General features: G+C 40.7%; 1 protein-coding gene across 1 annotated transcript in view; it reads right to left on the bottom strand.

Moving 5' to 3' along the window:
• LOC130849456 (NACHT and WD repeat domain-containing protein 2-like) overlaps positions 1–15,461 on the bottom strand; it is a 101,465-nt gene that overhangs the window by 6,579 nt on the left and 79,425 nt on the right. The window lies entirely within an intron of this gene.

Raw genomic sequence — 15,461 nt, 5'->3', positions numbered from 1 at the left:
TTTCTTCACAAAATAGATACAGACTGCTAATAAAAGATAATGTTATCCCATGATAATGTCATTAGTCATCAGGTGATTGCAAATCAAAACTATGAGATAACACTTCACACCCACTAGGATGGCTATAATCAAAAAGGCTGATAATAAGTGTTGATGAGGATGTGGAGCAATTGGAAACCTGATGCACTGCTGGTTGGGAATATGAAATCGTGCAGCCACTTTAGAAAACAACCTGGCAGTTCCCCAAATGGTTAAACACAGAGTTACTACACGATTCAGTGATTCTTCTAGGTATACACCCAAAAGAGATGAAAACCTATGTCTAGACAAAAACTTGTACATGAATGTTTATAACACCATTATTCATAATAGCCAAAAAGTGGGAACAACCCAAAAGTCCATCAAGTGATCACTGGATAAATAACATGTGGTATACATCCACACAATATAATATTTTCTTGCAATAAAAAGTAACGAAATACTGATCCACATTAAAACATGGATGAGCCTTGAAAATGCTATCCTAAGTGAAAGAAGGCAGTCACAAAAGATCACCTGTTGTATGATTCTGTTTACATGAAATGTCTAGAATAGGCAAATCTACAGGGTTGAAAAGTAGATTAGTGGTTGCCTAGGGCTGGGAGGGAGGGGAATAGGGCAGTTAGGGAGTGATAGCCAAAGGGGACAGAATTTCTTCTTTGGGTGATGAAAAAGTTCTAAAATTAATTTTGGTAATGCTTACACAGCTGTGAATACAGTAAAACCACTGCATTGTACACTTTAAGTAGGCAAATTTTATGCTATGTGAACTGAATTATATCTTAATGACACTCTGCATATCTAGCTTGGACTGTAATTTGCTACAGGTCTTACATCTCCAACTCAAAGAATTAAGAGCAAGAACAGAATGTTTAAATGAAGCATGCAGTATATTAAGAGCTAAATGATAAGATCTAACTAAATACACTGAACTAAATGATCAGGGTAAAAGTAAAAACAAGGCTTTCACTTACATTTTTAAATAGAAGCCTAAGTGTCACAAGATTTATTTGCCACCTATGGGGAGTCCTTTATTTATTTATTAAGAACTTTTATTGAGATACAGTTAACATACAATAAACTGCATATATTTAGAGTGTACAATTTGGTATTTTTTTTCTTATTAGTAATGTATATATGGTAATCCCAATCTCCCAATTCATTCCCACCCAACCCTCCCCGCTTTCCCCACTTGGTGTCCATATGTTTGTTCTCTACATCTTTGTCTCTATTACTGCCTTGCAAACTGGCTGATTTGTACCATTGGGAGTCTTTTATAATAGTTTTTGTGTTTGTTATTTCCTTAGTATTTGACCACCACTGCCTTCATCCAGGCCTTCATAACTCCATGTGTCCTTACTTTAGTGCTTTGTTTAAAGAAGAAAAGCTGGAAGGAAGAGAATATTTAAACTGTTCTTTCCAGGATGCCTTCATGAGCAGAAAATGATGAAAAATAAAATCAAGCAACCGTGAAGACAAGGAGGAAATAGATGAAACATTTCGCTTATGCAACACAAAACAATATTATGGGCAAACAAAAATGCCATATATCCACATGAGCAATAACTGGCAAGGAGTGGCTGGAACCCAAAGTGCTCAACAAGACAAGATTTATTATATACTTTACAAAAATTAAGTTTAGCTTTTGGTTTAATGTTCAGGCACTGCAGACACTGGAATCTAATTTACTATTTATTAGAATACTACCTTGTTGACAGCACATTTTATGTGCCTTTACTTATTTCATGATTAAGTATAAAAGCTCAGGAAAGTAATTTGATTTTATCTTTTTTCACTTGAAACTATCTAACTTGTTTAAAAATATTCTTAGGGAAGCTAATTTATCATGCTCATTATAATGTGCCGAATTGGTCTGAAAACAAAAAGCCAGCAAATAAAAGCCCTAACAAATTTTACCACTTGAAATCAGACCAATCATTTAAATACCAAAGGATTACTGAACAAACAGTAAAACAACCTGCAAGAAACAACTAATAATCTTATGCTTTACCAAAATAAAACAAAAACAGGTTAAATTTCAATTCATAATTGTTTCACATGATCATTTCTTCAGAAAGACACTTTGAAATCTAAATATTTTCCAAAATATTTTCCTTCTCAATTTTCCCATGCTATATATATGACACTATCTGAATGCAAAACAATGTGACTATAGAGACAATATAACTGATTTTGTTTTTGAACAAACATGGTACTAAGATGATGGCTGTTCCTTAGAGTTTACTGCCATGGGAGGCTGCTACACACATTCTAATGATTCTGTCTTTGCCCAGGGCATTTCCTCTGTAGCAATTATCTCATTTCGTATTGAAAAAACTCATCACTTTATAGTTGGGAGTTTGTTTATATTAAAATGGTATTTCTCCAGCACCTTATTAGCCTTTATATTTATAAGACATGGCTTTGAAAAGATCTTTAGCGCTTTTAAAAAGTCAAATCTGTTCTTAAAAGGGATTGATGTGTTACCATTAAAAACATTCAAAAGAACAGAACAGGTTCAGAAAGTTTCGAACAGCAACAATATTATTGCGCTATGGACATAACTTTTAAGGTTAGTACAGAAGTGCAAACAGTATTCATTTGAATGTAGCTTAGTAACCGTGTCCTGTTACTAGAATGTTCATCTCACAAGAGAAAATAAGCAGAGGGAGCCTTAAACCTCAGACTAGGTATTTCAGATACTGTTTACCAGTGATAAGTTATTGTTTATAGATCTGGAAATCTTACTCTGCTTAGAATGACTTTCCCCAGATGCATGGGATATAAGAAAAAAACAAACAAACAAAAAACAAACAAAAACCTTTGGCCACACTTTTACTAGAACTATTGCAAATACTGATGACTTTAGGTCACCTGCAATTATTCTCTTGGTCATGAGATATCTGACTAGGATATATGGGAGCATGACTAAGAAATTTCTGGGAAAATCAGGTCCTAAATCAAGCCCAGAAAGAACTACCTGGCCTCAGCGGTCTTACAGATCACTGGAAAGAAAGAGGATCCAACAGTGTGAGTTAGGATAATGCTTCATCCAAAGCCTCATAAAGACGACTCACTGTTCAGACCTGATGCCTCTGTGTCTTGGGAGAGTCAGCCTCTGGACAGCTCTAAAAACTGTAATATGATGGTAAGAAAGAACTGAACCCTTAACTGAGGCAGCACCTATGACTATTAAGGCTTAATGAACTTGGGGACAGAAAGAAGGTACCAGCAGTTGTTGGAGGTAGAGAAGAAGCTGCAAGTCAGGAGCCACATGCATCTATGTTGAGTCTGAGCTGGGGAAATTCAAACTGCATACACCTTTAGCCAGGCTGCAACTAGGTGCCAATTTTCTTCAGGGGCAGGGCACCTGATCACAAACAGACAATGTGCCTGGTTGAAAAACCCAAAGTTGGCTATGTTCCTGTCAGTGGGCTTTCAGCAACCACTGTATGGGAGTGACTGCTTCATGTACCTATGCCTGCATCACTGCTGCAGCTTCCCAAATCATCTCCTTGCTTCTGTTCTTGCTCCTTCTAATCTACTCATAACACTGCAGGCAGAAGGATCTTTTTAAACTGCAAATCTGATTGCCATCATTAAGATTTCCTTTCATTCCATCAGACACTACATAGAGTAACTTATTTATTCAAACTTATGACCTGACAGAAATATTATCCCTATTTTATAGATGAAAAAGCTAAGGCATAGAAATGAAATAGGAGAAGTTACAATGGACACTGCAGAAATAAAAAGCAGAAATAAGAGAGACTACTACAAGCAACTATATGCCAATAAAATGGACAACCTGGAAGAAATGGACAAATTCTTAGATAGGTACAACCTTCGAAGAGTGAATCAGGAAGAAATAGGAAATATGAACAGAACAATCACAAGTAATGAAATTGAAACTGTGATTAAAAATCTTCCAATAAACAAAAGTCCAGGACCAGACGGCTTCACAGGTGAATTCTATCAAACATTTAGAGACGAGCTAACACCCATCCTTCTCAACCTCTTCCAAAAAATTGCAGAGGAAGGAACATTCGCAGACTCATTCAACGAGGCCACCATCACCCTGATACCAAAACCAGACAAAGATACTACAAAAAAAGAAAATTACAGGCCAACATCACTGATGAATTTAGATGCAAAAATCCTCAACAAAATACTAGCCAACAGAATCCAACAACACAAAAGGATTATATACCATGATCAAGTGGGATTTATCCCAGGAATGCAAGGATTCTTCAATACATGGAAATCAATCAATGTGATACACCATATTAACAAACTGAAGAATAAAAACCAAATGATCATCTCAATACATGCAGAAAAAGCTTTTGACAAAATTCAACAGCCATTTATGATAAAAACTCTCCAGAAGGTGGGCATAGAGGGAAACTACCTCAACATAATAAAGACCATATATGACAAACCCACAGCAAATATCATTCTCAATGGTCAGAAACTGAAAGCATTCCCTCTGAGATCAGGAACAAGACAAGGATGTCCACTCTCACCACTACTATTCAACACAGTTTTGGAAGTCCTTGCCATGGCAATCAGAGAAGAAAAAAAATAAAAGCAATCCAAATTGGAAAAGGAGTAAAACTGTCACTGTTTGGAGATGACATGATAGTATATATGATACTATACATAAAGATGCCACCAGAAAACAACTTGAGCTTATCAATGAATTTGGTAAAGTTGCAGGATACAAAATTAACACACAGAAATCTCTTACATTCCTATACACGAACAATGAAAGATCAGAAAGAGAAATTAAAGAAACAACACTATTCACTATTGCAACAAAAAGAAGAAAATACCTAGGAATAAACCTAACCAAGGAGGTAAAACACCTGTACTCAGAAAACTATAAGACACTGATGAAAGAAATCAAAGAGACACAAGCAGATGGAGAGATATACCATATTCTTGGACTGGAAGAGTCAACATTGTGAAAATGACTATATTACCCAAAGTAATCTAAGATTCAATGCAACCCCAATCAAATTACCAATGGCATTTTTTACAGAACTAGAACAAAAAGTCCTAAAATTTGTATGGAGACACAAAAGACCCCAAATAGCCAAAGCACTCTTGAGGGAAAAAAACGGAGCTGGAGGAATCAGACTCCCTGACTTCAGACTGCACTACAAAGCTACAGTAATCAAGACAATATGGTACTGGCACAAAAACAGAAATACAGATCAATGAAACAGGATAGAAAGCCCAGAGATAAGCTGTGGTCAACTAATCTATGACAAAGGAGGCAAGGATATACGATGGAGAAAAGATAGCCTCTTCAATAAGTGGCGCTGGGAAAACTGGACAGCTACATGGAAAAGAATGAAATTCGAACACTCCCTAACACCATACACAAAAATAAACTCAAAATGGATTAAAGACCTAAATGTAAGGCCAGACACTATAAAACTCCTAGAGGAAAACACAGGAAGAACATTCTTGGACATAAATCACAGCAAGATCTTTTTATACCCACCTTCTAGAGTAAAGCAAATAAAACCAAAAATAAACAAATGGGACCTAATTAAACTTAAAAGCTTTTGCACAGCAAAGGAAACTATAAACAAGATAAGACAACCCTCAGAATGGATTAATCTCCAGAATATATAAATAGTTCATGCAGCTCAGTGTCAAAAAAACAAACAAACAACCCAATCCAAAAATGAACAGAAGACCTAAATAAGCATTTCTCCAAAGAAGATTTACAGATGGCCAAGAGGCACATGAAAATCTGCTCAGCATCACTAACTATTAGAGAAATGCAAATCAAAACTACAATGAGGTATCACCTCACCAGTTAGAATGGGCATCAGCAGAAAATCTGCAAACAATAAATGCTGGAGACAGTGTGCAGAAAAGGGAACCTTTTTCACTGTTGGTGGGAGTGTAAATTGATACAGCCACTGTGGAGAACAGTATGGAGGTTCCCTTAAAAATCTAAAGATGGGGCTTCCTAGGTGGCATAATGGTTAAGAATCCGCCTGCCAATGCAGAGGTCACGGGTTCGATCCCAGCTCCAGGAAGATCCCACATGCCACAGAGCAACTAAGCCTGTGTGCCAAAAAAAAAAAAAAAAAAAAATCTAAAGATGGAATTACCATATGACCCAGCAATCCCACTCCTGGGCACATACCCAGAGAAAACCATAATTCAAAAAGACACATGCAACCCAATGTTTACTGCAGCACTATTTACAACAGCCAGGTCATGGAAGCAACCTAAATGTCCATCAACAGAGGAATGGATAAAGAAGAGGTGGTACGTATATACCGTGGAATATTACTCAGCCATAAAAAGGAATGAAATTGGGACACTTGTAGAGATGTGGATGGACCTAGAGACTGTCATACAGACTGAAGTAAGTTTGAAAGAGAGAAACAAATATTGTATATTAACGCATATATCAGAATCTAGAAAAATGGTATAGATCAACCAATTTGATCTATACCAGAAACAGAGACACAGATGTAGAGAACAAACATCTGGACACAACAGGGGAAAGCGGGGTGGGGGGTTGGGTTGGGTTGGGTTGAATTGGGAGATTGGGATTGCCATATATACATTACTAATAAGAAAAAATATCAAATTGTACACTTTAAATATATGCAGTTTATTATGTCAATTATATCTCAATAAAAGTCCTCTAAAAAAAACAAAAAAAGCTGAGGCATAGAGAAATAACTTGCTTGAAATCACACAGATAGCAAGTAGTAGAGGTGGGATTTGAACCTGGACTCTTAATATTATTTTACAGCACTTTCCATCCTTAAACTTCCCATCACCCAAAGATAGCATCTAGAATCTATGACCTGCTTTATGAGATCCTCCATGACCTAGTGCCAGCCAAACTCTCCAACCTCACCTCATACCATGTTCTCGCTCATGGGTCATGCTCCAGCTGTGTTATACTCCTCACACATACCTGCACAACATGTGTATATGTGAGTGTGTATTTACATATGCATATAGATTTACATATATACACGTATGTTTATAGTTACATACCTATACATATCTATAGAAATTTTCATGAATGTGTGAATGTAAGAGGATTTTTGGTGCAGTAATTAAGAGCACAGACACTGCAGCCAAACTGCAGTGGTTTGAATGCTGAGTCTGCCACTTATTAGCTATGGGATCTCTAGCAGTTATTTACTTCTGTATTTCTAAGTGTCCTTATGTAATAAAATGTAGAAGATAGAATTACCTCCCAGGCTTATAGCAAAGATTAAGCAAGTTAATGTATACACTGCACTTAGAATAAGTGCCTGGCGGGCAGTGAGTACTACATAATGTTAAAGTTCCTTCCCAAATTTGCTTAGGTAAGTGTGTTTCTTCTGCCTGAAACATTCTTCTGTTTAACCTGGCTATCTCCATCTACCCATTGTTCAACATTCAGTGTAGACATCAGCTCTTCGGCAGGCCTTCCTGATGCCTCTAGTTTCGAAGAGCCACTCCGCACCCCACCACATGCAAGCCCAGAGCTCCCTGTATTTCCTCTGAGGCAAGCACCACCCTGGTCACTGCTGTTGATGACTCTATTCTCTGTGAGACTGTAAACTCCGTGAGGGCAGGGTTTTTGTTCGTTTTCAACACTGAGGTATCCACTGCACCCAGAACACAGCCTATGCAAAGCAGAAGCTCAATATATGTCTGTGAATAAATGAAGCCTATGGGACCAAGCACCTTAACATGCCCTGGGGATCTGGGGTAGACATCAGTGAAGAAGTAAGACAGGAGTCTGGATCTGAAGGATACATGCATAGGAGACTGTTCTTCAGAGAGGGTAAGAGGCACTTCTAGATAGAACAGCACTGCAAAGACAGAAATGTGACATGGCCTCCCCTGTAGAGATAAGGTCACAGCATCATAATTTTGGGAGCTGAAAGGAAACAAGATTAGGCTGAAGAAACACTCTGCTTTACAGATAAGAAAAATGGGTCTAAGTTACTTTTTCAGCGGTTTATAACTAATTATTGACAAAGCAGACCTCTTAAATGAGTGTTCTTTAACTGCAAAGACTTGCTATAAGGTCTTCTCTCCTTCCTATAAGAAATAGAAAATGAGGATGGAAACAAATAGCTACCCTGTGTTCCGAATCGGAGAAAGACATTGTGGTGATTGGACCCAACCTGAATACTTAAATGTCACCTGCAAATGGGGATCTCATATTCTGTTTATTGAAGGACTAATCCTCTTGGGTGATTTTCAGAGTTGGTGTTATCGATGGCCACAATTTAGCAGAATTAAATGTTCAACAAAGTATAGCTCTTCCAGTAAATTCTTGAGTTTCCCATGATGTTACTGCTCTATACAAGACTGCCTATGTGCACGAAGTAAAAGAGGAACAAAAATACTGCCTTGGGAGGTCAGGCCCGAGAAATCCTAAGAAGAGCCATTCCGTGCTGCAGAAATGCTGAGCCAATATTTACAGCTCAGCTGGCGCAAGGAAGGTCAATGATGACATAATGCTTTCCTTCCCTCTTATCTTCTCTATTAATTTTCCTCCCCCTTTTTATAAACTGGCTCATGGATGGGAGCAGGGTGATGTAACACGCTTACTAGACTTTTACAGAATAGCAACTTGCTAAGACCTGTCCAGGCTTTGATGGACAGAACCGAAATGTGAAGTGAGCTAGACAAATTGAAGTGCTGGTCTGAGTGAAATGATGTGTGATTCAATGAGGGGAGATGCGTTTCACTTTAGAAAGAAGCACACAATTGATTGATAGAAAATGGAAAAGGAGTGATTAGTTGACAATGTGGAGAAAAGACCAAGGGCATGATAACATATCCTGTCAATTATAAAGCCAGTGATGTATTTTGGCAACTTAGGAGGCAAAACGCATTTTGAGATTTCTGAGCAGGCAGACAGTGGGGAAGAAAAAATGAATCCAGAAAAGGAGACTGGGCTCAACAGAACAGGAGGATGGTGGTGGGAGAAAACGCGGTAGAGGAAAAGCAGGGGGACAGAACTGATGACGGACCTTCAGCATCAGGCTAAGAGGTTGTTTGGTTCAGTACTAATTAGCAAGGTCAAGCTAATATAAGACACATCATTTCACTAGACCTACAACTTGGATGTACATAGAGAATGTAGCTTCTTTGTCTAAAGCTGGTTTGGGTCTCCTGCCTAAGTCTCTATCCTCTTGTTATCAAGGATAGAATAAGCCTCCAGTTCTAACCAGTTTAAACCTTAGTCTGAACTGATGTTTCCAAGGACTCTTTATTAAGCGCTTATTCTCTGCTGAGTCAAGATGCCAACTCTTGCAAAAGCTGCAGCTTCCCTATCCCCTCTTTCTCTTCCTAAGATAATATCTGGGTGGCCCCATATGTTGAAGGGGAAATGGATTGCTAGGGCACAGTCTCCCAGGTGATGCCCACTGCCCACCTGGTTGCTGGTAGCATGGCTGGGCTTGGCACAGTTTTAACCCAAGGATTGGCCTTTCTCTCTCAGCTCGGTCAGAGCCCAGTGTTGCTCTGCAGCCAACTAGGGCCACTCTCCCCCGCTGGGGATGAGAAGTCCCAGGCCTTGGGCCCACACTCCACCCAGTTTTTCCACCCTAGGCCTTCTGTGTGGTCACCTCTCCCTGTCGTGGAGACTAACAGTGGCTCTTAACTCGGCATATGTGACACACAGTAATTGAGGGCAGCTTGGAAAGTGAGACCTCATGGTCTCTTGCTGCCATGGCCACGATGTGGCCACACTCAGGTCTGTTGGCAGAGGTAAGGGAGGGGGTTACTGTTGTAAGGCCATCTCTTTCCAGAGTCCTAAGTAGAGAGCAGAGGCAAGCTGCCCTCAGTGTTATCCATGCACCCACCTGTTTTCACTTATCTAACCCACCTCCCCTTTTCTGAAGCAGAACTTGGATAAAGGGGATGGGGAAGCAAGCCTACTGAACTCTGCCCCTCTCTGTCTCCTTCCACCCTTTTCCTAGAGACCACGTTGGTAGGTCCTGGCTCTGTCTTATTGATGAGCTAGTCCCTCTCTCTACATATTAGATCTCCAGGGTCAGAGTCCTAAGTGCTGGCTGATATGCTAAAGAAGTGATTTAAGGAATTTAGAGAAATCTCACAAGCTCCAAGGTTTTTGTCTGCATAATCCTTTCTTGTGTGCATGACAATATTTCCTGAATATTCTTTCCATTCACATTCCTTCTGCACCAGACACGAAGCACCCCTCAAACAGATAGATTCCTTGATCCAAAGTCTTTTACCATACTCAAAAAGGCAAAAGAAAAATGCATATGAATAATTTTATGACACTAGGTTCTTGATTAGGAGGAAGACTTAAAGGTGAAAGAAAGAAATGAACATTGGTGTGCCTTCCACGCACCAGGCATGTTATGTTATCTCACTGAATTCTTGTAACAATGCTGGAAGATAAATACTATCCCACACATCTTACACTTCAGCTGTGGGTCAAGGAAATCAAGCAATTTGCCCAGAGTCACAAGACTGGTAAATTTGCAGACCCAGAATTTGAATCCTAGTCTTTCTAACAGAAAAACTTAACACTGTTTCCATTGTTCCCCATAAATTACATAATGTGCTGCATTTTATTGAATCTAAAATATCGTCAGTAGTAGGCTGCTCTAATATTGTACATTCCACTAAAAAAGAAATACACTGCCAATTACACCATGACACACCATTTGTTTTTAAGATGAATCCTGATTTCTGAGATGTAAAAATGTAAAACAAAAAACAAAAACAAAAAAAAACCAAACCCCATGCATCTTAGAATGAATGAAATCTGGTAAAGATTTACGGTTTAGAGATTATTTGAGCAGCTGCTGTGCTATGTACAGGCTGGACCAGAACACAAAAACTCCCAGGGCAAGGAAAGATGAAGAAAACGTTGCCATAGTCATTCAGCTATCAAGAAACAGAAGCCTGAGTAAAGACGGAGCCTTGTGAAACTGGAAGGCCAGGCGAACTTCCAGGAAACACTGTGGCAGATGAATCAACGGGGAACAGTACAGTTTGGATCTAGGTTGTAAAGGGTGAAGAATGGACTATGAGCCACAATTTTACAGTCTGGAAGACTGGGGAATAGTAGCAATTGAGAAATTGGGAAAACGGAGAAGGATGGGTTCCATTTCAGATATTTTAACATTCAAAAAACAACTATGTTCATGTAACCCTGGACAGGGCCAGAGATGCTGACCTGGGGCTCATCCACACACAGGCACCAGCTTCAGAAGATGACATCTACTTGGGGGTCTAGGGGTCCCCGAAAAAAACCAGGTGGACAGGTCTGGACCTGTGCTGCCAAAGGAAACATGCAGAGATGGAACCTCAAGCAAAGAAGAAAAATTCTAGACCAGAGGGGCCTCAGGAGGCATGTTCACCAAGGATGAGCATCTTCCTCTCTGGTGCCTTCAGGAGGCACCATGATGTCACCGTGAGGCAGAGAGCAGGTCTGGCAAGATCTTCCTGCTGCTGGAGCTGCAGCTTTCACTCACACTTGTCTACACACCTAGGGACTCGACACTTGCTTGCCGGAGAGAAGGAAAAGGTCTGGGCCAGCACAGGAGTTCCTGCTTTGAGACCAACTTGTTATACTTAATTGCAAGGGCTTATGGGGGCACTTTAAAAAACCTACATTTAGCACAGTTGCAAAAGGCAACAAAAGGCACCCATCAAGACAAGGGCTGTTCATCTGATATCGGGAAATAAGGTTTCCATCACCTTCCTCTCTTTATTTCAAGGCACGTTTACGTCTTAAGACATCAGGCGCATGAACTGCTTGACCATACGTTTTAGCCCACCGCCTCACACAGTTACTCAGCCTCGATTCCAGAGCACTTCCGAAAGCTGCGTTAACTGTTTCATGTCATGTACCTGTCGGCTAAAGGATGCCGCTCACCCTCCGGCGCTACGAGAGGCAAGTCCCCCGTCACTGCCGCCGCTGACCTTCAACACGCCCTCAAGGGAGCTCAGGGCCGCGATCAGGAATGAGGCCCTCTCTGCTCTGGGAAACCTGGAGGAACGGGCCTTCAGGTGGTTATCTGCAGGAGAGAATTTTTCTGACCCTGGGTTCTGGCTTCTTCCCACCCTCGGAAAAGCGCCGACACCGTTAGCTAACACAGTGTCCCTCCTGACTAGCCGCAGCCTGCCACCGAGACGTGTGCTCTGCTGCACGCGCCCCCTCTGCCAGAGTCCCGTGTGTGCTGGCCTCCCCCTTACCTCTCGGACCAGCGTCTCAGAGCTCTCCGAGGGTCTGTCTCCCGGGCTGTCGTCCTCAGTACGACACCAAAACACTTGACTCACAGCTTTCACACTGTGTTGTCTGTTTGTTTATTTTAGTTGACACACCCTACTAATGCAATGTCCAAAGTGATCAAGTAAAAGGAAAAGTTACTATCGACTAGTGAAAAATTATTTTCTTAATCACTAACTGGATTTGTTTTTCTTTTTCCACACGTACAAATGAATTTCCATCCCCACTGAAGCCCCTCTAATTAAGTCTCTCTATCACTTGCAGCAGGACACCTGTCATTGGGCAGTCAGGCTCTCATCCCTGTTGGAATGGCCTCAACCTGAGCACTCCCACCTAGAACGTCACAGTTCAGCACGGAAGCATTTGATTGTTGAGCACCTGAAGTGTGGCCAGTCTGAACTGGGATGTGTTGTGAGTGTAAAATATACACTGGACTTTGAAAACTTAGTATGAAAAAAAGACTGTAAAACAACTCAATAATGTTTATGTTGATTACCTGTTGAAATGTTAGATATAAAAAGGCTTAAATAAAATGCTCTTAAATATTTTTTTCTGTTTCCTTTTACTTTTTAAAACGTAGTTAGAAAATTTAATTGCATTTGTAGCTTGCATCTGTGACTCCCATTATACTTTTTTTTTTGCCTAGCACTGGTCTCAGCTTGTGGGTCTTACTCATTTCATCAAAAAATTCACTTTAACCAACAGTTATTATGTAGATAATATGAACCAGGTACTCTTAAAAAAACTGGTGATAAAAAGATATAAATAAATATGACTTCTGACGTTGATGAGCTTCTGGTTAGTGGGGGAATGGCATTTTAAAAGTAATTAAAACAATATGACAGATGCTATTAAAGATCAGGAACAAAGCACTATGGAATCTTAAAGAAGGAAATTCACTGTTTCTTAAAGGATGACTAGAAAATTTTCTAATCACCGACATGGGGGGCAATTTAAGGGCACCCCACACAGAGGGCACAGTGGGTCTGAAGACTCAGAGGGAAAAAAAAAAAGAACCTGTTTGCTGAATATAGGTTAGAAAGGCCAAAACAAGCTGCTTGTGGGGGAGGGGACAGACAAGCCCTCAGTGGTAGACGGGGGTGGAAAGGAGAACCTTGCGTGCCAGGCTGAGACGTGCAGAATGTATCTTGGGGATGAAAAGTCAGATCTGTATTTCAGAAATACCACCGCAGCAATATGATGGAGGGTGGACCAGGTGCTCCAGGTGGGTGGAGAGGCTGATGTTGGGGAGAAGAAGGAGGACATGAAGGTAAACAGGCCAGCAGAGCTACTGCAGTAGTCAAGATGATAGCCATATAGACCTGAACAAACGGGGTAGATGGGATAAATATTTAGGAGGTAGAATCCACAGGTCTTCGGCATTTAGTGGATGTTAAGGGTGAAGAAAAAGGAACAGGGTTGTGAACTTTGGTGACTAAGATGATGTGAGAGAAACACTAGATGCTCACTAACAATGTTTGCTTCCGGAAGGTATTCTTAAGGAATGATACTACGTTGAGTGGCTGGGCTGAAATGAAATTGCTTTCAAAACGGAGCAGCAGCGAAGCACCCAGATCAAGTACCCTGTCAGAGGCCCCGCCCTAAGCAGCCTTACTCCTGCTCAGGGTACCCGCGGGGGTGGGGTGGGGCAGATTATAAGTGTCCAGGGAGTAGAGGGGGAATATTTGGGAATCAGAAAAGACTTCTTAGAAAGCAAGATCTTGAGTTGGATTTTAAAGGGCAGGCGGTAGAGGAGAAAGGGTATTTCTGGTAAGAGGGGAGGACTGCAATATTTAGACAGAGCAAATGAAATTTTCAAGTCAGGGATGAGTGATCAGCAAGATGTGCTCCAAGGACAGGCCGAGGATGGCCTCACTGGCCTGGAGTGTTTATTTTGGGAAGCATGGCAGGTGGAGCTGGGGAGACAGCTGGGATCATATTAAAGATGGACCCCGTAGGAAGCAGGGACCCATTATAAGGTTTTAAGCAAAGGAGATGACAACCTGGCATTTAGGTAAGGTTACTCTTGTGATGTACAGAAAAACTGAAGTAGGGTGATGGGGTAGGCAGTTCTGCTTGCTACACTTTTACTAAACCCAGTAAATGTCAAGCACTCTTCCAGGGCCTGGGGAATTAAAAATAAGTGAGGACTAGTCTCTTTCTCCAGGACTTGCAACCTACTGCAGGTAAGCAGAGAACAAGATCAGTTCAGATCCTCTTTGTTTTCCTAATTTTTTCAAGCAATTAAGGTTAGATCAGGGACTCAGCAGTGAAAATGGAGAGGAAACATCTGAAAGCAGGATGGATGGCCCCTGTGCAGATAATTACAAGCCCTTTACTTATTGGGTCCTGCACCACCCGCTTTTACCCTAACCTGTCTTTATTTTTCCCAGCTTATTCCCCTGTTCTTCCTTTCAGTCCTCTTCTCTGTAGCCAAGGGCACTTACGGAACACCGGCAAATCACACGTCTTAAATACCTTGTCTTTCTCTGAGCCATGTGTGTTTTCTGCTCAGAGTAGGCTTGACATTCTTTCCATTTAATGTTCCCATCTCTGAGCAATCCATCATGTATATCACACATGGAATTAGTTGAAGTTCACATAATCAGAGAGGCTGCTGCATTTTCATTAAAATTCTTAGTTTAAAATGAAAAGATAAAGGAAATATTAGAAAACAGTCTGCCAAACAGGCATAGAGATAAACATATATAGCCTTGCTTAACGTGTAACTCTGCAGTCTATCAACTTAGTCCAATAAAGATTTAACTAAATGGCCTACTATGTGCCAAGTACTTGACTAATCATTGGGATGAGCTGAATAAGACACGATTCCAGCCCTGAGAACTTTTAGACTCTATAGACAGGTGATGAAAAATGTACCTAGCCAGATGTCTTCTCACCTTCGCCGCTCCTTCCAGCTTGCACCAGGATCACTTCCCACCTGCACTACCTTTCTGCTTCTGCCGTCTCTCCCCACCCCCACGCATCCCCTCACAAAGCTTGCGTGAACGTCTTAAACATAAATTATATCATGTCACTCTTTCCCTTCTTACTCAGTAACATTCTTAGTCCTTAATCTTAGTCCATAAGGGGTGATCTGCCTTTGATGTCATCTCCTACTTCTCTTACTCATTACTCCATTCTACTCCGCTCCCACTTGGCT

Source organism: Hippopotamus amphibius, chromosome 3, assembly GCF_030028045.1.
Source record: "Hippopotamus amphibius kiboko isolate mHipAmp2 chromosome 3, mHipAmp2.hap2, whole genome shotgun sequence".
Classification (NCBI taxonomy): domain Eukaryota; kingdom Metazoa; phylum Chordata; class Mammalia; order Artiodactyla; family Hippopotamidae; genus Hippopotamus; species Hippopotamus amphibius.
This window is presented reverse-complemented; position numbering and strand designations above follow the sequence as displayed.